The sequence below is a fragment of the Mustela erminea genome, chromosome 9 (genome assembly GCF_009829155.1).
Source record: "Mustela erminea isolate mMusErm1 chromosome 9, mMusErm1.Pri, whole genome shotgun sequence".
Taxonomy (NCBI): domain Eukaryota; kingdom Metazoa; phylum Chordata; class Mammalia; order Carnivora; family Mustelidae; genus Mustela; species Mustela erminea.
Window position 1 is genome coordinate 8,805,614 of NC_045622.1, and position 23,707 is coordinate 8,829,320.

The following is a 23,707-nucleotide window of genomic DNA, read 5'->3' on the forward strand; positions in this document are numbered from 1 at the left end:
GTTTTATTATTGGCTTAAAGTTCTCTATAGACAGTGATCCCCCCTCGCATCGTTTCTCTCTCCCCCGACCCCCGCCCAGCCCCCAGGAGACCACTGCTGTAACGTGGAGTTTTCCATGTAGTTGAAATGGGGAGGGCAGGGACTGGGTAATATGGGGATCCTGTAGCTGTCGCCGGCACCATCAGACCACAGTTGGTTCTGGAAAGCTGTCTAATGCTAGTAAGCTTCATTAGATGGGGACTGAGAAGTTCAAGTGGAGGCTGGTTGGGTACTGCCTGCTCCAGGTCCCAGTTGTTTTTGTAACAAGGGCGGTATGGAGCTGTCACTGTGAGAAATCACTGGGTTGCTGTGAGCTGCTGAGGCAGCAGGGGACACGAGGTGGGCGCTAACAGCAGTAGGTTTCTGAGGCTAAGCAATACATGATTAGAACTGTGCTTTAGAGAGGATTTAGGTGACATGAGGAAGGTTGGTAACCTAGAGCAGAAGGACATGGAGGAGGATAAAGGAAGAAGGGGCCTGAACTCTAGTGGCAGCAGAAAGTAGGACTCAATTTTAAAGGTGTAGAAATGAAAAAACATTCTTTCATCTGACAGATAGTAAGTACCTCATGTAATTGGCACTGTGACAGGTACTGTGAGTAAAGAGAGAAGTCCTCTGCCCTTAAAAGGAATTCATGGTCCCATTGGGACAACAGCTAAGTTATATACTGTATATGGCAGTACACTGGTAAGTGCAGTAATAGGTCAGCACAGCAGTGTTCTAACGAGAGGTGCAGTTAGAATTTGCTTGCAAGTTTCCTGGAGGAGTCTTGACCTGGTATCTGAAAGGTAAAGGAGCTGACAGGTGGCCAAGGAAGCAGAAGAGGGCGCATCATTTGGTGTGACTACAGCACGGGGGAACTGATGATAAAGGACCTTCCAAGCCATGATAACTAACTGAAATGGTCTTGATGGCAGTGGGGAGTTACTGAAGATGGTTAAGTGTGCAAATGACATGGTTATGTTTATTTTATTTATTTTATTTATTTATTTATTTATTTATTTATTTATTTATTTATTTTTTATTTGACAGACAGAGATCACAAGTAGGCAGAGAGGCAGGAGGAAGCAGACTCCCCGCTGAGCAGAGAGCCTGATGTGGGGCTCGATCCCAGGACCCTGAGATCATGACCTGAGCGGAAGGCAGAGGCTTTAACCTACTGAGCCACCCAGGCGCCCCACATTTACTTATTTATTAAAGATTTTATTTATTTATTTGACAGACAGGGATCACAAGTAGGCAGAGAGGCAGGCAGAGAGAAAGGAAGGGAAGCAGGCTTCCTGCCTAGCAGAGAGCCCGATGCGGGGCTCTATCCCAGGACCCTGAGATCATGACCTGAGCCAAAGGCAGAGCCTTAACCCACTCAGCCACCCAGGTGCCCTGGGCATGTTTATTTTAAATAGGTTATGCTGGCAGCTGTATCAGGTATACATTTGAGGGAGGTAAGCATGGAAATGTTAGATTATTTCAGCAACACAGAAAAGATGATGAAAGGCAGTAGTTGCCAGAATGAAAAAGAAAACAAATTTAAGAGATGTTTAGAACTTAGAATCAATAAGAGCTATACTGGGGTGTGAAGATCAAGAGAGGAAGGAGTATATGTTCAATTTCTTTGTTGTGAATAGATGGATGGGAAGTGGTCGTTACTTTTTGGAGGAAAATTAGATAATGACAGTGCAGGGGTAGGTCACTACCAAAGCTTTGAATTTATAAGATACCCAGGAAGAGATAGAATTTTAAGATTTCTATTTTGGGGGGCACCTGGGTGGCTCAGTGGGTTAAAGCCTCTGCCTTCAGCTTGGGTCGTGCTTCCTCCTCTCTCTCTGCCTGCCTCTCTGCCTACTTGTGATCTCTATCTGTCAAATAAATAAAATTTTAAAAAAATCTTGAAAAAAAAAGATTTCTATTTTTGGCAATATGACAGACTAAATTTTTAGAAATTATTTTGCTGCAATGCATCTAGGAATGTTAAATCCAAAGCACCTTTTATTTTTTTTTATTTTTATTTTTTTTTTTAAAGATTTTTTTTTTATTTGACAGAGAGAGATCACAAGTAGGCAGAGAGGCAGGCAGAGAGAGAGAGAGGAGGAAGCAGGCTCCCTGCTGAGCAGAGAGCCCGATGCGGGACTCGATCCCAGGACCCTGAGATCATGACCTAAGCCGAAGGCAGCGGCTTAACCCACTGAGCCACCCAGGCGCCCCCCAAAGCACCTTTTAAAACATGAGTCATCTTGCTCCAGGAAATGCTCTCAAGCCAGAACAAAATATGCATGCATAAGGAGGTAAATCATTTGCCCTGAGATCATTTTCTCATCTCAGGTGGCCTAGAGCTCTAGATTTAAGAAGGTACATAGAGGTCAGGAGCAAAGCTCTGGGCTCAAATTGGAGTTTAATTTGGAAACTCCCTAAAACTAGGAACCCTGAAGAGTTTTACCCTCAAAGGGGGGTGACTTAGAAAAATAGTTTTTACCTTCAAAAGCAGAGAGAGGAGAAACTTGTCTGACTTGCCGTGGTTCTGATTGGAGGAAAGAGCATCTCTGAGAGCATGTGGCTAAGGGCCAAGTCCTTATGCCAGTTTGTGGCCTGAGTTCATACTATCCGCATGTTTATAAAAAGGATACATGCTGCTAATTTAACATTTACCTGGGTTGGTGGTGTCCCAGGTCCATGGTAGGAAGTAAACAAATTTTCTCTGGAGGAAGTTTTCTCCAAGCCTTGAAAATTCCCACAAAGTTCTAATGAATGTGACCTTCCAGCAAAAAATCGTAATACCTACAGGAAACACCCCGAACAAAACTTGTCAGCACAGATCAAACGGAAACCAACCCACAGAGAATTCAGATCCTGGCAGAATTTTTAGACACAGACTATGAACAAAATGAGATGGAAGTATAAGTACAAGTGAGAATCTTCGGAGAAGGTATCCCTGCACCCGGTGCTCTCGATCCAGAGAATCTTAGGCCGTAGACGTCTGTTTAGGAAAGTTGTCTGTTCTCCAGAGTCCTTATAGCTGGATGTCAGGGTCCATCTGCAGTGGGTCTGGATATCCCTACGTGACCCTGGGTAGCATGTATCCATGGCTGTGGCCTGCCTGCAGCTTGAGAACTCTGTGTGAGGTTAACAGTACTTCAGATGGTCACTTACAGTGTGGTTCCAAGGCTGACTTTTACTGGTATCTCTTCTAATAAATCTAGTGTCCTAGTTGTATATCATGCGGTTGGCCGGGGTGAGGGAGGCACAAAAATGTCTGATAAGCCTTTCAGAAAAACAGCTTTTAGGTTGGGCATACAGACTATGTATATGAGTTTTTTTTTTTTTTTAATGTAACAATTAGAACATACTATGGGATCTGTTAGAGGATGAGTCAAGCCCAGCCTCATGGGGTCTTTCTATAACAACTTCATATGAGAGTTTATGGAGATTTTTAAAAATGTAAATTGTTGGGGTGGGTTAGACCTGTGGTAGGTATTAAGGAGGGCACAGACTGCATGGAGCACTGGGTGTTATATGCAAACAATGAATCATGGGACACTACATCAAAAACTAGTGATGTACTGTATGGTGACTAATAGAACATTAAAAAAAAAGTAAATTGAGTGTCATTAGGCCTTGGCATAAAACTTAGAACTAAGGAAAGTTTCAGTCTAAGCACGAAAGTTCAGAACTATTATTTAAAAGTACTGGGTGCCTGGGTGGCTCAGTGGGTTAAGTCTCTGCCTTCGGCTCAGGTCCTGATCCCGGGGTGAAGGAGCAGGAGGCTGGCTGAGGACAAAGCAAAGGCTGGCGCCTTGCACCCCCCCCTTCACCCACTCCCCTCCATATGTGTAGCATTCCTCAGGCACCCCTGACTGCCATAAAATGATAAATAGTTAACTTGCTGAGATCCCAGTCCTGCAAGACAGGAGTCTCCCTTGGTTTGCAAATGTCCTTGAGATTTACAACAAAGAAGTTACCTTATCAATAGCCCTAATGTCACCCTCCCCTCCATAAAACACCGAAGGAGGCGGAGGTAGAAGGAAAAGTAAATAAAGTTAAATTTCTTCTAAACCTAAATCTCATTAACAAGGATGCTTGATAGCAGGAATGTAACATTCCACCAGGAGACTCCCAGTTGTCTTTACTTGATAGTAACCAGGCCTTCAATATCCTGATAGTGCTTTTTTCCCGCATGCGTGGGCTAACCGGCCAGTTCTGCTTCTGTAAGATTGCTTTGTCTGCTTTTGCGCGGGGGTCCCCTGACCCAATTCACTGACGCCAAGTATGCCTGTTCAAACAGCTCAGCCCCACCCGAAACTTGTTTGTACCTGTCTATAAAAACCCTGCATCAATCCAGCTCTGGACCTCTCGGGGTTATCGGCAACGAGCGGCGCAGAGGTCCAGGTTCGAACCTGCAATAAACGACCCTTGCTGATTGGCTTTGACTCACGTCTCTGGTGGTCTTTTAAGGTGGGGGTAATACTCTATTGGCATTTCAGGGGTGCTGGGATCGAGCACCACATTGGGCTCTCTGCTCAGCAGGGGGCCTACTTCCTCCTCTCTCTGCCTGTCTCTCTGCCTACTTGTGATCTCTCTCTGTCAAATAAATAAATAAAATCTTTAAAAATAAATAAATAAAAGTACTTAAAGGATTGCGGCACCTGAGTGGCTCAGTCACTTAAGCATCTGCCTTCGGCTCAGGTCATGATCTCAAGGTCTGGGACAAGCCCCATGTCAGGCTCTCTGCTCAGTGGGGAGTCGCCTTCTCCCACTTCCTTGCTCCTCCCACTGGTGCACTCTCTCTCGCTTCTTTTGGTCTCTCTCTCTCTCTCAAATAAATAAAATCTTAAACAAAGATAAAAGTACTTAAAGGGTTATAATTTGGATAGCTAAATTAATGGGTGGTGGGTATTAAGGATGGCACTTGTGGTGAATCACTAAATTCTACTTCTGAAACCAATTTTACTGTATATGTTAATTAACTAGAATTTAAATTAAGACTTGATAAAAAAAATCCATTTGTGTTAATGTTCAAATTGATGAAGTCCCAGAACCTAAGTCAGGTTCGGTGGGGTGAGGAGGTTCGGAGCCGACGACTAAAGAAAGAATTCTTAAGACGTCATTGGTGCAAAATGGTGGTTTATTAAAGCACGGGGACAGGGCCCGTGGGCAGGCAGAGATGCGGCCGCCCCGGGTTGTGAAGGTGGGCATGTTATATACCCCATGGTTGGGTAGGTGAGGACAAAGGGGGTTCAGAAGGGCTATTGGGGCAAAGAATACTATCAGGATATTGAAGGCTTAGTTGTTATTGAGTAAAGACAATTGGAAGTCTGGTGGAATGTTCCATTCCTGCTATCAAGCATCCTTGTTAATAAGATTTAGGTTTAGGAGAAATTTAACTTTATTTACTTTTCCTTCTACTTCCACCTCCTTCGGTTTTTATGGAGGGGAGGGTAACATTAGGCTTGAGGAACTGAGTTCTGTGTCTTTGGAGATTGGGCTATTGATAAGGTAACTTCTTTGTTGTAAATCTCAAGGATATTTGCAAACCAAGGGAGACTCCTACCTTGCAGGACTGTGATCTCTGCAAGTTAACTATTTATCATTTTATGGCAGTCAGGGGTCCTGAGGAATGCCACACGTATGGAGGGGAGCGGATGAAAGGTGGGGGGGTGCAAGGCGCCAGCTTTTGCTTTGTTCTCAGCCAGCCTCTTGCTCCCTCATCATTCCCCCCTGAACAATTTTGACCCTTAAATCTTTAAGGTGGTTGAAGGTGGAAGGTCTCATCTTCTGTAACTTCTTCGTGCTGAATAGGGGCGTAGAGCTGTCCCTACCTGCTCGGGTCAATATTGATCAAGGTAGGAACGTATATGGGAGTTACGAAAGGTAGAGGCAGCTGAATCCAGCGCTGACAGTGAAGAGGCGTCCTCGCGCGCAACAAGGATTGTCTGTCGTGGTGAAGTCATTGTAGCAATGGAGTCTCGGCACCAAGTAGAGAAACATGGAATAAAGCAACATATTAAGGTTAATAAGACGATAAGAATGAGAAGCCCGAAAAGGAGATTTGGCCATAGTCCTCCTTCAAACCAGGAACTTAACCATTCACTGAGAGAGAGAGAAGGATCTTGTAGGGCCTTAATTTGGGTATTCATATCTTTTATCAGGCCTGTGACATTTTTGTGATAGTCTGGGATATACACACAACATTCTGTTTTGATAATTGCGCATGTGCCACCCTGGGCTGCTGTCAGGACATCTAAGGCCATCCTATTTTGTAGGACTGCCCTGCGTATCTGTGACACTTCAGTATTAAGTAGGGAGATGCCATTTAGTGAATCATTGAGTGCCTTTGTAGTATATTTATTAAGGGCTTCTACATGCCACATGACATCCTCTAGTCCCGCAGATGGAACAAAAATGGATGCTAAGTGATCATACCATTTAAAAACAGATCGTGTCCATCTTTGTTTCAAGTTGGGGAGATTAGCTGGGGTTGCAATGGTTTTAGTAATGCGCCCATGAATCCAGGCAAATCCTAAAGTACAGCGACCTATCCACCCTGGAGGAAGCTAGGGTCACAGGTTGGCTCCACATATCCAGTGGGTTCCATTTGGAGCTGGCCATCTGATGCCAGGTCGCCTTGCCCAGTCAGTAGCAAACCAGTCAGTAGCCTGGAGTACTATTACTTGGGAACACATTTCTAGTGATAGCCATCCCAGATATCGTGTGTTCTTTGCCCAAGTATCACTCGTATGATTTCTTTGTTCCTAGCATAAAACTGCATTTTGAGTGAGCTGTCCAATGGGTGTGGGTATGAAACACAAATATGCATCCTAGATTTGATATACACCATCCTTAGTATAGCGATAAGGAGGGTTTCGTAACTTAGGCCCATATTTGATTGGGGAGTTATGGCTTGATAGCAATCCCCTTTCCTTCCAAATAGCTCCATGGGCATGTAGTACCAGGAAAGCATATTTGGAGTCAGTATAAATGTTAATTCTTAGGCTCTGGCAATTGCAAAGTGCTAGTGAGCACTATAGCATACCTAGCTGTTCTTATTTTTTCTATGAAAACTATTGTCATCAGAAAACCAACTGTCAGTCGTATTTTTAACAGGGGCATCTTAAATCTGGACAAATAGAGTAAGCAAGATCAATAACCTCTTTTGCTCTATAGAGAAAGAAGTACAGGTCAGGTTCAGGCATACAGGTAACTAGGTTTAAAGTTTGACAAATTTTAAGTATTATTTCTGGCATATCTGTTAGTGTAGCCCAGTATTTAATAAGTTGGCCTCCATCATCCATTTGTGGCCTTTGGCTTCTAAGACAAATCTGGACCTGATGTGACATCATTACAGTCAAGGACTGTCCCATAGTGAGCTTTGAGGCTCCTTTTATGAGGGCTGTTCTATGCTTAGCTAAAGCATCTATTTGCAATTGCACCTCAACAGAGGTGGCCTCTAGGATAAATATGACTAAGGGATGAAACCAATAAGAAGACCTTTGAGTGGTCCAACCTTAACAATATCCTGATTACAGAGGATCATTGTCAAGTGGGAGAAAACTTGTCAAGAGATAAGGGGAGTCCCCCATGAATCATCCAATCGACTCATAAAGAAAGTGGGGTCATCCATTATCTCCACAAGTCCATCGTTAATCCTATGGAGTGAGACAGGTTGGCTTTTAGGCAATTTCATTATTCCAGTTGTTTAATCATGTGCCGTGGGGTCTGCTAATATCCCCACAAAACAGTAAGATTGACTAAAGAATCTATTGTGTAACTTCTCTGAAGTTTACCTCAAATTGTTTAGCTTAGGTAAACAACATTTAAAGACAATCAAATCTAGAATTTAACACCCATAAAGGTGTGTTACTAAAACATAATTTTTTTCTCTCTAAAATAACCCTCATTTACAGAGATAGCCAAATCAGGACTAATGCACTTGTGAAACAAGTCCAGTTTTAACAAACTCTGCCCATTATTTACATAAGCTCAGCAAGAACAGTGAGTGTGATCAATAGATCTTTTAGAATCTGCTTTGCTGGAACTTTGTATAAGGAATCTCTAGGTTGAACTTTTAGTAGCCTCTCCGGGCCAGAAGCCAAGCCCTGTACTTGCCATCAGGCATGCCTGCAATACCTTTGGGCGAATTCCTCTTCCCGAGACTGCACCTACCAAGGAGTGACATTCTTTACTCACCTGGTGAGGCTGCTGGGAACTCTGTAAGCAAGGTATCAGGCCAGCAGTCCCAAGGGGCTTTATGGCTCCAGGTTTCATAAAGTCAACCTTAGTTCCTTTAAACTGTCTGCTCATATCTGAGTCTTTTCAAATATGACATCCCAGTCAAAGCCTTGGTAAAATAACCAGTTTCCAATGGTGTCCTGTTATAAGGAGAACAGATTCTTATTGAACTTATGCAAATGACTGCTTGCCATGGAAGAATGCTTACTGAGACCTTTTGGTTTCAGAGGGTTCAGATAGAGAGAAAAGCTTGAATGTTTTGAGCACTTTTACAAATGAGCACTTTTACATCTCTATAAGTTAGAGATAAGTAGGAGAAAGTATCCCTAGTCTGGAAGAGCAAACATTAGAGAGAACCAGCAATGTTTAAAGTAAGACAAAACATTAAGAGACACAACACTATAATCTTTTAGGTCATTTAGTCCCATGTTACTAATTCTGGTGAATGCGGCTTTAGTCAGTTTTGGAAATTCTTACCCATTTCAGTTTTAGGATTTTCAAGTATATCAAATATCTGTATTTGTACTGAAAGTCCTTTATAGGAATATCCTTGAAGATAAAACTCATTTTACAAGAGAATTAAAACAATTATAAATGACAAAAACTCAGAATGGATATGGTTAGAGCTAAAGAGACACAGGAGTTTACAATTTAGCTGCAAGGAAATCAGGTTATTTCTGTGATACATAACATTTCCATAATTACAGTATCAAGCGATGATCTCTCAAAACGTTAAAACTTTAGGAAGTGCGTAGAATCTCTAGAATAGTTATAGTATTTTCCCAAATGTAACCCAAGGTTTATCACTAGTTCAGTAGTACTTCATGAGCAACTTCACATACCAAGGAAAAGCCTGAGTTAAAGAGATTTATGATTTAAATCTTGTCAACATTTGCTAAAATCTTAGAAAGTTTTAAAGCACATGCCTAAATATAATTAGGGATGTTAAACACCTGGTAAAACTGATCATAGAAACTGGTTTTTCTGGGCAGGCAAAGAGAAAACCATTTACATTTTCTTAACAGCAGATCAATTGATCTAAGAAAACATTGTCCTTTTGAACAGAGACAATTTCAGTCTTGTACCAATGTACCTTTAAAACCCATTCATTTCAATCTTAGTTCATTCTTGACCATAGCTAAAATTCCTTTTCTGAAGATTTCCCTTCACAGACCTTCTACAACTTTCCATTGCATTCAGGTTTTGTCCCAAGCCATTTCCTTCCAAACAACCATCTCATTTAGGACAAAATTACCTTCCTTTACCTTCAACAAAATGTATTCCCATTCCTTCAATCTTTCTTACATATCTCCTACTTTCCTACATACAGAGTTTCCCTTTATTTCCATCAGTCTTAGTTACACTAAGCAGAACTTCGTATTCTTAGAAACACCTTTAGTTATTAACCAATTGTGAACTGTTACAACAGAATTCTTCAGGTGGCAATTTATGAATCAGTTAAGTGGAAAACAAGTTTACCAGCAGATTTAAATTCTCTTAGTTTCTTTGCAGTAAGAAGTCAAAAGCACAAACCTACATCCAGTAATTAACGACCTAGCATTTTATCCTGCTTGGTTAAGACCTAGATGTCCACAATTCAATTCCATTTGTCATCCAAGCAAAACTTTAAAACTTTCAGGTTACCAAAGACTTTGAAAGCTACTGCAGAAATTACCCATTAAAACTTTGAGACAGACAATTAACCATCAGTTTAGTTATTTCTTTGCTAACAAATTTTAACAAGTAACACAAGCTTATCTGACCTTCAGTAAACTTTGATAGAATAAAAGTTTCACATTTACTGCTGTAACTTCAAAGACACGTCTATCTTAATTAAACCAACAAACTTAACTTAGTTCCAATACTGATTTACGTTCCACCTGGACCCACTCCACTTTGAATGTTTACCTGAGACATGCGTGGGAAGATCTGGAGTGGGGGATGTTAGGTCCAGGGGTGCTCTTCTTGCTCCTTGACAGTGGAAAGAGAAGGAGCCGTGGTGCATGATCTAGAGGCTAGTCATGCAGGTTGCACGCGCGTTGGTACAGAAACACAATAAGGGGGAAACAGAAGAAACAAAGTGCTGCCAGGAGGCAGAGAAAAGATTCCCGGTTTTAGAGCTCATAAGCCCCAACAGAGGAGCAGACGCCATGCTTTCCCACCAGCAAGGGGGGGAGGGGTTAGGCAGTCCAAGTCAGGCCAGAGAACACAGGGAAACTTCCCCGAAAGAAAGAGAGTTTCGGCAGCTGCTTGGGAATATTCCTTATGGTCTCTGTCTCGAGTTAGACCAACCCCAGTTGGCTCCAGCTATAGCATTAACACGGGAAGTGGGTGAGGGAGAAGCTCCCACATCTATTAGGAGAAACAGAGAGAAATAAAGCCAGAGTCCCCTTTGCTAGGGATGGCCCAGCAACCTGGGTTTACTAGAAGAAGGCTTATTTACGTAATTTCCATCCAATATGTCAGGAGAAAGTTTACTAGCTGACTCATTTGGGCAAACACATTCCATAAAAGCCCCTTAGTCTGGGGTCCTGGTGCAGAGCAATGAAGGCCTAGGTATGAGCAATGCAGGCACCGTAGGTCCATTTGCCCTGTTTCCTGCAGAGATCTAACTGATAGATCCCACTGAGGCCATGCAGTGTTACAGGAGCTCAGTTCTTTCCTAAGTTTTGCAATCCAAATCATTTCCAGTGGGTTAAAAGGGACCCCAAGGTAGAGTCCTTGGGAACTGAAGCAGCCTACTGAGGCTATGCTTCCAGAAAAGTAAAGAAGGTCCATTACCAAATCCCCTGACTCCTGGGTGGCGTCCCACACAGGGTATGTCAGAGGTTCCCGTGTGTCAAAAGCGACCTGAGGCGTCACCATCCTGGCTTCCCCAGAAGGCATTCCTGCCGTAAGAGGCTCTGGAGGGGTGCCGGCGTCCCTCCACTTCCCCATCGCATCCTAGGCTACAGATGGGTGCCTGGTGAATGGACTAAAATGCTTGTACCATGCCATTGTCTGTCCTGAAGACTGCATATTGTTTTGCCATATTAACCCACAAAAACGCTAGAGAAGTTTTAGCAAGGGAAATTACTCAATTTCATAGCTTTAGGCGGTTTGCAGAAGACACTGACGAGAAACAGTAAAGACTGAAATCCATCATGGTCTATGCGACATTCCAACACATGTGGCCCTTACAGCCAGCTTCCCTAGGAAACGGTCCCCGGTTGCGTTTTAATTCAATCGGGTACTGGTTTCGGCCGGCTCCCAGTGGAGGTCTCGCGGCCAGAAGTGGCTAGACTGGGCATGTGGAGGGGATCACATTAGATCAATCAGGAGGAAACCTCACACGGGAGTCTTAAGATTGGCAGCCGTCCTGGTGACTTAGGTGGCTGTCCCGTGCCCAAGAGAGACAACTTTCTATAAGAACAGGAATAGAGTGAGGCCATCAAGTTTCTGGGTCTTATTGCCATTCCGGCCAGGGTACTAGCTTACAGCCAAAAGGCAGACGCTCTCCTCCCCATAGAGTAGCCATGGGCCAGAGGATTACAGCCTGAGCAATTGACATGCAAGTGTTCCAATAAGACCATACTCCTTGAAAAAGCCCTGGAATGAGAGTACAGGAAAAGGAGAGAAAGTACTCACCAATTTTGCACCGAAGCTCAGAGTCCAAATGTGAACTCACACACCTCCTGGCTGGCTCGCCAAAAATGATGAAGTCCCAGAACCTAAGTCAGGTTCGGTGGGGTGAGGAGGTTCGGAGCCGACGACTAAAGAAAGAATTCTTAAGATGTCATTGGTGCAAAATGGTGGTTTATTAAAGCACGGGGACAGGGCCCGTGGGCAGGCAGAGATGCGGCCGCCCCGGGTTGTGAAGGTGGGCATGTTATATACCCCATGGTTGGGTAGGTGAGGACAAAGGGGGTTCAGAAGGGCTATTGGGGCAAAGAATACTATCAGGATATTGAAGGCTTAGTTGTTATTGAGTAAAGACAATTGGAAGTCTGGTGGAATGTTCCATTCCTGCTATCAAGCATCCTTGTTAATAAGATTTAGGTTTAGGAGAAATTTAACTTTATTTACTTTTCCTTCTACTTCCACCTCCTTCGGTTTTTATGGAGGGGAGGGTAACATTAGGCTTGAGGAACTGAGTTCTGTGTCTTTGGAGATTGGGCTATTGATAAGGTAACTTCTTTGTTGTAAATCTCAAGGATATTTGCAAACCAAGGGAGACTCCTACCTTGCAGGACTGTGATCTCTGCAAGTTAACTATTTATCATTTTATGGCAGTCAGGGGTCCTGAGGAATGCCACACGTATGGAGGGGAGCGGATGAAAGGTGGGGGGGTGCAAGGCGCCAGCTTTTGCTTTGTTCTCAGCCAGCCTCTTGCTCCCTCATCATTATGATCTTCTTGTTTTCTAGATTATAATTAAAATAAAATTTTACCACTTGTTGAGCCTCCTGGGTAAAAATTTCTTTGACTAATATTTTTGTACAGTTTAAACTAATTTTGTCTCTGTAATTTGGGTTATTATTATTTTTTTAATTAATTAATTTATTTGACAGAGATCACAAGTAGGCAGAAAGGCAGGCAGAGAGAGGAGGAAGCAGGCTCCCCACTGAGCAGAGCCCGATGCGGGGCTCGATCCCAGGACCCTGAGATCATGATCTGAGCTGACGGCAGGGGCCTTAACCCACTGAGCCATCCAGGTGCCCCAATTTGGGTTATTATTATATTTTCTTCAGCTCAAATAATAGCTGCCTGGAGGTAGTTTTGGAATTACCAAGCGGTACAAAACAGCCTTGACAAAGCAAATGCCTTTCCCCTTACCCACCCTCTCACCTTCGTTGAGGGCAGTGTTACATTAGAGATAGTCCTTATATAGAAATCTGAACAATAGCCTTTAAAATACGCAGGAAATGCTGGAAAGGGCTCTTTGTATGATAGTAAGGTTTATGGTGTTAACTTTAGTGTGAACTTTAGTAATGGAAACTTACTTTGGGTGTTGTCAACAGGAAAATAATTTCAGTTTTTGTTTGCATTGCCTAAGGTTAGAATTTTTTTTTTTTTTTTTTAAGTAGGCTCCATGCCTAATTTGGGGCTTGATCAAAGTCACAACTCTTGAGTTCAAGAGCTGATATTCTACTAACTGAGCCAGGCAGCTGCCCCAGAACACTCCTGATTGCACAATCAATGCTGAAATCTCAAGCAGTGCTAAATCCTTATCCATAGACAGTATGGACTTGAATCCTTAATTCTTTAGCAAGAATGGGATGGTGATTGCAAAAGATTCCAAAACAATATTTCAGAAGTTACAACATGTTTAGCACAAAGTATACCTTGATTCTTTTTAAGTTATGAGTCATCATCAAATGGTAATATATCAGGGTTGTGCAGGATAGTATCAGTTACACCAGGACTTGGTGGTAGTTAGAGATTAAGAGCTTTTGAACAATATCAAAATTATTCTTTATCAGGGAGGGGAAGTAAGGCAGCTAGATTTACATTGGAATAGCATTTAATAAAAGGAAGCAGACAATGCAGTAATATTTTAGAAGATAATGAACTTATCTGATTACTACTTTTAAAAGTAAGCACCACTAAAACACAGTCCTGTCTTTGATTTACAATACAAACAGTTAGCATAGTTAGGAAGGCCCAAAGTTAGAGATTATTGTAACAAAGTTTATTAAAAAAGGAAAGGCCTGTCAAACATGTATATCCCTTGGGCAGAGCTCTGGGACATTTTAAGTTCAGCTCATACAGAGTTTGAGCTAATCAGGATATGAGGAATACCAAACATGCCTAATTGGTTTTAGTATTTCTCCTTTCACAAAGTAGGAAAATTATAGCCACCTGGGATACTCCCCAAAACATTTGGGTATAAAAGGGCTCCCCCCCCCGACTTTTTAAAGATTTATTTATTTACTTTAGAGAGAGTGAGAGCCACAGTACTCATGGGCACAAGCAGGGGAGGGGCAGAGGAAGAGCAAATGAGAGAGAGACAGAAAGAGAGACTACCTTAAGCAGGCTCCACACCCGGCACTGAGCCCAAAGCAGGGCTGGATCCCATGACCCTGAGATCATGACCTGAGTCAGATGCTTAACTAACTGAACCACCCAGGGTGTCCCTAAAAAGCATCTTAACAAGTTTGTTTTTCTGAATGTAAACCTTGTGTTTAAGAAATGAAAATTGTCAGAAAATTGGCTATTATATGTAGGCATAATCATAGATATTTAAATACAAGGAAACATCTTGCTTTAGAGTGATGACATACGTTTATACAACAGAAAGCTTTTTTTGGAAGTGAGGTAAGGGCGTGCCTGGGTGGCTTAGTCAGTTAAGCGTCTGCCTTGGGGCGCCTGGGTGGCTCAGTGGGTTAAAGCCTCTGCCTTCAGCTCAGGTCATGATCCCAGGATCCTGGGATCGAGCTCTGCATTGGGCTCTCTGCTCAGCGGGGAGCCTGCTTCCTCCCCTCTCTCTGCCTGCCTCTCTGCCTACTTGTGATCTCTGTCTGTCAAATGAATAAATCTTTAAAAAAAAAAAAAAAAGGCATCTGCCTTTGGCTGAGGTCATGTTCCCCGAAGCCTGCTTCTTCCTTTCCTGCTACCCTGGCTTGTGTTCTCTCTCTGTCAAATAAGTAAATAAAATCTTTAAAAAAAAAAAAAAAAGGGGGTGCCTGGGTGACTCAGTCAGTTGGGCATCTACCTTCTGCTTGGGTTGTGATCCCAGTGTCCTTGAATGGAGCCCTGGGTCAGGCTCCCGGCTCAGTGGTGTGTCTGCTTCTCTACCCCTCCCTGCTTCTGCTCACTTTCTCTCTCTCTCTAATAAATAAATAAAATCTTTAAAAAAAAGTTAGTGAGATAAGACTGATTCAAGAGAGTGACAGAGGCACGAAAACCAGATTTAAAGATCCATCTTAATCTTTAGTACTAATATGTCTTCTTATGTATATGGTTATACATATGCAAATACACAAATGGGTAATAGATTTCAAACTTTTGCCTTTAGCTTTAAAATGTAATTAGTCCTAGCATGTTAGGCAAATACATGTATCTTACTGAATTTTCTACCTTAGTAAACTATAGAAATTCCTTTGATACATAGACAAATAATATCCATTTGTTTTCAAATTTATATATTCTTTTATTGCATCTCCTACATCTATTATAGTTTTGATCATCCATATTAATTACTTTAGTTAGATTAGTTAGTCTTTAACCACAGCAATAAGTTTCTATTTCCTTACAGACAGAAAACCAGAAGGCAGGTGACAGAGCTGATGTACAGAGTACCTTAGAAAACACATCACCCAAGGGCATAGGGACATTCTATTAAACATGTTAATCAATAGTCTATAATGTATAAAGTTAAAGGTATATTAAAACTGTGATTGGTAACCAATGTTTTGTATTCTCTTAGGAATTATCCAGGTGCCCAAGGACAATTCACTAACTAAAGAATAGGAGGGAAAAGGAAGAAATGTATGGTAAATTGTCCCAAATGAGATGGTACAAATAAATCCAGGTAGAGCACTGATCACTCAGAGGATAACTGAGTTAAACTCATTGGTTAAAATAGAGAGATTCTTAGATGAACTAACACAAAATGTAGCTATATATTGCATAACAGATAAACCTAAAATATAAGAGTATAGAAAGGATGAAAGTAAAGGAACAGAAAAATATAATATAGTACAAACCAAAAGAAAGCTGGTCCATCTACATTAATATCATTCAAAGTAGACTTTAAGGCAAAAAGCATTGTTAAAGAGAGTCATTATGTGATAAAATATAAAAAATTCACTAATAATTTAACAATCCTGAATGTGTGTGTACCTGTTAATCACAGCCTCAAAATTTCTAAAACAAAAATTGACAGAATTCTACAAGAAAGTATGGAAAATTTCAGGTGTCTTTCAGAGATGGATAGTTCAATTAGACAAAAGTTAATAATGACATAGAAGATTTAAACAATATAATTAATAAGCTTGATTTAGTAGATATATGTAGAACTTTGAATCCAGCAATTGGGGAATACACATTCTTTTCAAGAAGACACCTGACCTGTATAGACTACAAAAAGCCTTAATAAATACGAAAGAATGGATATCATACAGATTACCTTATCTTTATCTTTTTCTTTTTTTAATTTTTAAAAAATTTTTTATTTTTTCATCACAAGTAGGCAGAGAGGCAGGCAGAGAGAGAGGAGGAAGCAGGCTCCCTCCACTGAGTGGAGAGCTTGATGCAGGGCTTGATCCCAGAACCCTGGGATCGAGACCCAAGCCGAAGGCAGAGGCCCTAACCCACTGAGCCACACAGGCGCCCCTCTTTTTCTTTCTTTTTTAAATAGGCTCCATGCTGGGCTTGAACTTACTGATCTCATACAGATCACTTTTTCTTTCTTTTTTATTTTAAGTAGGCTCCAACGTGGGGCTTGAACTCATGACTCAGATCTAGACCTGAGCTGGTATCAAGAGTTGGATGCCTAATTGAGCAACCCAGGCACCCCCAGATCACCTTTTCTGACCATGGCATTAAAATCAAAATTTCATAAGAATAAAGATAGCCAAAACAATTCCCTAGTGTGATACATTTATAAAGTAAGGGAGATACATTAAAATACTTCAAAGGTCAAAGAATGAGTTGTAGTGGAAATTAGATAATAATAGAAATTATACAGTTAAAAAATAATATATAGCAAAACTTGTTTCTTACAAAGATCTCTTTAGATGCTATTTATAGCCTTATAACAGAAGGGAAGAAAGATTGAAAATCAGTGAACTAGGTGTCTATCCAACTTAGACAACAGTACATATGAGGAAGGGGAGGATTTTTTTTTAAAAGATTTTATTTGAGAGAGAGAGAACACGCAAGTAGGGAAAGGAGCAGAGAGAGAGGGACAGCAGGCTCTGCATGGAGCATAGAGCCCCACTCAAGGCTCCTGAGGTCATGACCTGAGCTGAAATCAAGAGTCGAGCCACCCAGGCACTGCAGAAGGGGAGGATTTGACAAAAGGCTTACATCTCAGTTGTAGATCCTAGTTTCACCTAGGTTGCAGCAAATGAGATCTATTTAAGAGATTCAAAGAAATGACAATGCATGTGGGTCTTTTACCATGCCTTAATGGTCTGGATTGTTTTTCCGGGCTAATAGAGCTCATTAAAGAAGTGTCCTTAGCTCAGTGATGATGATATAGTTGGCATGTGTCTGGATATAATCTGGATATAACGCTTAAAGCTTAAAGGAGTAATTGTAGTAGAATGTTCTTTGTAGTTTAAGTCTTCCCCTCAAAGCACAAACATCATAAAAACATTTAACCTTTAAGTTAAGATGTGTAAGTTAAGATGTATTTCTACATTTTAATTAAAAACAGTGCAGTGGTTATTACAGTTTCATTCCAATTTTGCTTGGAAAATTGTGTGTGTGTGTGTGTGTTTGCCATATTATTATCAGTGATTACATTATACATTTTTATGATGTGTGTTTTTTGGCAATGAATACCTATTCTGATCAGAAAAATAGATTAAAAAAGAAATAAAACAACACTGCATAGGTAGTGTGTGTTTTTTCATTCTGCTGGGGTTGTCTTCTTCCTGTTCTTCATTCTTTGATGAAATTAGCTAGGTAGGCTTCTGTAGTGAGTAGACATAGTCTGGGGATCTCAGATTTTGTTTTCAGCCTGGAGAGTGCTGTAATCTGGAGCTGTCATCCTTCTTCTCCAGAATATGTGTTCACTGACTCAGTTAGCATTTGAGTACTACAGATGGACTTGGAGACAAGTATGTTGATACTCTATGAAATTTTGAATGATGATGCAATGGAGGGGAAAAAAATGTGTTGTATAACCACAATTGAGAGAATGAGGCCAACACACAAAGAAATCTTCTGAGAACATTAGTTACATGAAAATGTTTTGCTCTGAGCATGCAGTGGATTGGTCAGTGTAGACGTAAGCCCGAGTTTTGGGGCAAGAGATGGAGGGGAGCTAAATTGTTCTGCAAAACAGAGTAAGAATTTGAAGATCGTAGAACTAATCCAGGAAGGGACTTGGAAAAAGGAGAGATCAGAGGGATAGATGAGAAAAGAGGTGGCAAAATGGAGTGCGGATGGCATCTGAGGGGCCATGAGTATAGTAGCCAGTGAAAAGAATTCCTAATTGCGGACTGACCCAAAAATGGACAAGGGTGTCCATGTACAATTTGAAGATTTTTTTTTTTTTGCATTTTCACAATGTAGTTCATTCTTTTGTCCAACACAGATTTTCAATAATGTCTACTATGTCTTGCAAGGTATTGAGTGTTTTATTTTAGAAATTGTATCAGAAGTAAATTTCTATCAGGGTCAAAGCAATATCCTTATTGCAGAGCGCATGTTTGATGCCTCGATGGTCCACAGACTGTGCTGTGTACCATTTCATTGGAGGAAGAAGTGACCATGAGAATGTATGTCTTCTAGGAATTTGCAGAAAACTTTGGGCTAGGGAGTAGGGACTTGGAGTTTCCATACTGCTTGTACTATTGCTCAAGAAAATCTGGGCTACACTACGCAAACCCCTGTCCATTCAGGGTTAGCCTTGTGCATTGGGTTTTTTCATCACTTACAAGGTGTAATCTGAATTAGCTCCTAGACCTCATCTACCTGGGCTTTGTCTTCTCTCCTGTCTGACCTAAAAACCTCACCTGCAACTTGATTTACTCTTTTAGTCTAGAAGGAATATGTGAGGCATTATTTCAGCAAGTCCTACCTACCTTACAGTATCGTTATGAAGATTATAAACAATGTTAAAATACTTAGAACATTTAAGAATGCTATAGCAATATAATCTTTCATTACTATGTTACTGTTGTTGTTTTTTAAGATTTATTTATTTATTTTGGTGTGGGGGCAGAGGAAGCAGGAGAGAGAGATTCTGAAGCAGACTCCCCACCGAGCGCAGAGCCCTAGGCAGGGCTGGATCCCAGGACCCTGAGACAATGACCTGAGTTGAAACCAAGATTGGGCCTCTTAACTGACTGAGCCACCCAGGCGCCCCATTACTGTATTCATTTCTAATAATAATGATGACAGGAAACATCAAATGTCACCTATAATTAAAGACCAGGTACACTGCTACTTTTCTCATTCATACTCATAGCATCTCTGCGTGTATTGCTATGAGCGAGGAAGTGTTATTTTCATCCCTGTTTTAGAGATGATGACCCAATACCCAGAGCTGGGAATTAAAATGCAGATCCACCTGACTCTGAAACTGTCCTTTTAATGGGTTAAACATCATTTTAATGAATGGGCTCACAGATTAACTAAGTGTTGTCTTAGAAAATGAATCAGTTGGGGTGCCTGGGTGGCTCAGTGGGTTAAGACTCTGCCTTCAGCCCAGGTCATGATCTCAGGGTCCTGGGATGGAGCCCCTCATCGGGCTCTCTGCTCAGCAGGGAGCCTGCTTCCTCCTCTCTCTCTGCTGTCTCTCTGCCTACTTGTGATCTCTGTCTGTCAAATAAATAAATAAAATCTTTAAAAAAAAGAATCAGTAAAAATTAAAACAACCCTATAGAAAAATGAACAGGAGTAACAGCCAGACCCATGGCTTTTAAGTCTACGGAAATAGCAACATCTTTATTTATTAAAACCTCGTTTAGATACTGTAGTACTTTTGTGATTACCAATAAGGAGAAAGCTTAATGACACGCCAGGTGAAGTGTCAGTGAAGCAGGCAGAAAAGCAGGCAACCTGAAAACATGAGTTTACTGAGGACCCTGTGAGAAAGCAGGGTTGGAGTCCTTCACGTCCTGTCCGCTTCTTCTCAACATCTGCATAAACAGTCACAGAAAAAGAAGAGTTCTGGGGGCGTCTGGGTGGCTCAGTGGGTTAGGCCGCTGCCTTCGGCTCAGGTCATGATCTCAGGGTCCTGGGATCGAGTCCGGCGTTGGGCTCTCTGCTCAGTGGGGAGCCTGCTTCCCTATCTCTCTCTCTCTGTCTGCCTCTCCATCTACTTGTAATTCCTCTCTGTCAAATTAATAAATAAAATCTTTAAAAAAAAAAAAGAAGAAGAGTTCTGGCAGCCCAGGAGCTCACAGTCTGCTGGGGGAGACCAATAGGTAAGGGAAAGATTGTGATACAAATCGTAAAGGGCCGTAACATGGATAAGTTCACAAGTAAATCCGAGGAGAAAGAAAGGAAGGAGACAGGGATTGACACGGTGGTTCATTTTCCCACCAGTTTTAGTGTAAGAATGGACTAACTAATAGCAAAACTCCTAGGCCAGCCCACTGAAAGATGCCCTCATGGTTGTAGTGAAAGCGAAGAGAAGCTTCTGGTGAGAGGTGTATGGTTGCGAGGTGTGTGAGCCATCAGAGGCCAAAGTAAAAACGTTACCGTATTTTGGCATTGCCTCTTCCCCTTGCTCCCTTGTCTCCGGACTGACACTGGGGCCTCCCCCTGTGGCCCTACGTGGCATGGAAGGCCTGTAACTTTTATCTCTCTCTTTTTTTAATGCTCAGTTAGCCACTGTGAAGTCCGTCATTAGTCCCCTGCCGGGAACGGCCTTCCCCATCTCTGTCCGCTCTCCCTCATCCTCTTGTCTGGTCCACCGGCCTCCAGAACCGTGCGTGCACTTGCGCGTAGCTGCCACCAGTGCCTTTTCATCTTTTTCTTTTTGCCTTTTCCTCACTTATTTAATTGCCTAGAGAGTCTTATAGTCCATTTTGATTTTATTCAGATACATGGTTTTCTTTTGCCCAGTATCAGAGTATACCTGCTTCTCATTTAAATAACTCTTTTTCCTTCTTCTGGAAAAAGAAATAGGCACTTCGACAGCTAGGGCTTCAGCATCAGCCTTAAGGCTGTGGAACCTCTCTCTGGGAGGCCCCTCAGACGGAAGTGAAAGCAAAAGAACCGACCCCACAACTTCAATTCACACTTAGTACAATTTAAAAATGCTTTCCTCACCCACCTGCATTGTGACACTTTTAAGGGCTGGGATCAGGTCTCAGGTGCCTTTGTACCACACCCCTGAAGTGAACACACTGCCTCGCACATGCAGAGTGGTCAGGAAGACACTGTGGAGTGAACGAGGGACTGCGGGCTCCTGAAGCCTTTGTCCTTTGCGTCAGCAAATGAGCACACGCACCTGTGTGGAAGGAGGTGCTCGAACCCACACAGGTGCGGCGGGGAAAGGGTCATATGCTCCACAAAGCTGTGACATTGGAAATCAACATTTTTGGCAGTACCAGCTGCTTCTGACACAAAAACTAGACATTAAAAGAAAACGAAGCAGCTAGACATCATGACCAAAGAATGCAGAAAAATGAGATGGTGTGTGCCCAGCTCTTAATTTATATAAATGACTGAGTGAAAATACGGAGAGGCCAATGCCCTTGAAAGAACGATGACATTAGAAGTGAATCGTTGATCACTACATCAAACACTAATGATATACTATACGTGGCTAACTGAACATTAAAAAAAAAAAAAGTTACAGGCCTGCCATGCCGTGTAGGGCCACAGGGGGAGGCCCCAGTGCTAGGAGACAGGAGCAAGGGAAGGCACAGGCCTTTATTCTGCTTTCTAAGGAAAGGCAAGGCCCAGAAAAGCCAGGAAGGGCACACAGTATGGGGAAATCGGGTGGGCTTTAGGGCATAGGGCCGCCCCTGCTTGTCTGGTATCTGGCCGTAGGTTGATTTAGGACAGGGAAAATCCTGGCTTTGTGTGTGAGAGCTAGACACAGGACTTGGTCTGGGCGCATGGGCTTGGGATTGGTTGTTTTCTATAGGAGAGGGGGACCTGTCAGAATGTTCACTGACTTAGCAATTACTTAGTCCTGAAGGGCAGACTCTCCCCAGCCAGCAAGCCCCCCAAAAGATGCCAAAACATCATAAAACAAAAAATTTAAAAAATAAAGTTAGTACATAAGGCTCAAGAACCGAAAAGAAATGCTATGGCAAAGAAATATATGAATGAGAAATTTTAACCTATACCCATTCACATGGTACTACCTTAGGTATTGGATAAAATCCATATATGAACTTGGAAAGCATTGTCCTTGTCACTGCATTTTAGTCTTTTTTTTTTTTTTTAAGACTTATATTTATTTATTTGTCAGAGAGAGAGAGAGAGAGAGAGAGAGAGACCACAAGCAGGCAGAGCGGCAGTCAGAGGCAGAGAGAGAAGCTGGCTCACGCTGACCAAGGAGCCCAATGTGGGACTTGATCCCAGGACCCTGGGATCATGACCTGAGCCGAAGGCAGCGGCTTAACCAAGTGAGCCACCCAGGCATCCTGACTGCATTTTAGTCTTATTCATGGGTATGTCTCCATGTGTTTTAGGGTTCCGTTATTTCTCTTCATAAGTTTTATCATTTTTGTCTGAGTTGCTCTTAGTACCTAAATTAGATTATTCCACTATGCTCCTTCTTACTCTTATAAATGGGATTTTTCCAAACCATGTTTTCTTACTCATATAACTCATTTATTGAAGTGAAATTAGTATTTTTGCAGATGTAGTATTATTTGGTAGTTTTGCAGAATTTATGATCTCTAATAAATTTAAAACAAAACAAAACAAAAAAGAAAATACAAAGGGGACACTGGATGGCTCAATGGGTTAAGCGTCTGCCTTCTGTTCAGGTCCTAATCGCGGGGTCCTGGGATAGGGTGCCGCATCGGGCTCCCTGCTCAGTGGGGAGCCTGCTTCTCCCTCTGCCTGCCGCTCCCCCTGCTTGTGCCTTCTCTCTGCCTCTCTCCCTCTGACAAATAAATGGATAATGTTAGAAAAAATAATAAAACATGTGCAAGTACCCATCACCCATCTTCCACAATTATCAAAAATTTGCTCATCTTTTTTCTTCTGTTTTTCTACTTCTATACATGCACATCTTCTTCAGTTCCACTTAAAATGCCTATCAGTTTCCTATAATTTTTTTCTAGCTCTAGAAAAAATTATTCAGATGGGTTTGAAGCTTTTGAGTCTCAGGAATACTTTTTTCCTTTCTCTTATTTTACTGTTTCCTTTGTTTTGTTTTAGTAGTCTCCCTGCTGACTTTTCCCCCCTCGGGTCTTAACTGTGAACAGAGCTATATCTATTTAGATGTAGATTTTTTAAAAACTTATTGCCCAGTAGAGTGAGTGAGGATTTCCTGTGGTTCTGATTTCTGTCCAGTGGTGCGGTGGTTGGACCCTTCCTTAAAATGTGTTATCTGGAGGGCAGACTGGTATTCCCAGTTCCTCGCAGTTGTGCCTTTGTATGCTTCTCTGCTGATGTTGCATCTTCCTCTTAGTGCTGTGGTGTGGCCTGGGAGTCTGTGAGTCTCAGCTAATCCAAGACATGAGGACTTGTGACTTTTTAAAATATGCTGTCCTAGTAAGATTTTCCCTGCTTCCTCCCCTAACTTTAAATCACACCAAGGCTATACTCAAGGACTAGTCTCCCCAAACTTTCTGCCCAGATAGTTTTGTTGGTTTGTAT

The 23,707-nt window shown here is 42.0% G+C and overlaps 1 protein-coding gene across 1 annotated transcript in view; it reads left to right on the forward strand.

Annotated features, from left to right (window-relative positions):
* Positions 1-23,707, forward strand: part of BCO2 (beta-carotene oxygenase 2) — a 117,765-nt gene that overhangs the window by 699 nt on the left and 93,359 nt on the right. The window lies entirely within an intron of this gene.